Raw genomic sequence first — 473 nt, 5'->3', positions numbered from 1 at the left:
GAGGAATTTTCAGGAGCTGAGGTCCATGTGAGGTCTATTAGGACAATGATTAAAAATTTTAAAAAATAAGACAATAATGTTGTTTTTCTTCACCTAAATATATGTAGAAAGCTCCTTTAAAATTATAATAATTCTTGGGAGTTAAATAGCTAACTACTCAGTGACATTTCGACCAAAGAACGTCAGTAAGGTGTCGTAAATATCAAATCGCTTTTCTGATAAGGTGCGATGATAACAGCAACTTTAATCAGTAACTTGATATAAGGGAAAAAAAATATTGCCTTTGCCTTTGATCAAAAATTAATTCACTACTCATTAACCTATAATTGAACGGATTTAAACCTTTTTTTTTTAATTGATTGCTGCTTAGCCGTTTAAGACAGAGTTTAATAAAAGCCTGTCATTCATTTTCATAGCGGAGACTATCACACGTAATAAAAGATGTATGAATATTTCCTTATTAAGTTGATTAA

Source organism: Penaeus monodon, chromosome 22, assembly GCF_015228065.2.
Source record: "Penaeus monodon isolate SGIC_2016 chromosome 22, NSTDA_Pmon_1, whole genome shotgun sequence".
In the NCBI taxonomy this organism is placed as follows: domain Eukaryota; kingdom Metazoa; phylum Arthropoda; class Malacostraca; order Decapoda; family Penaeidae; genus Penaeus; species Penaeus monodon.
Note: the sequence above shows the minus strand (reverse complement) of the source record.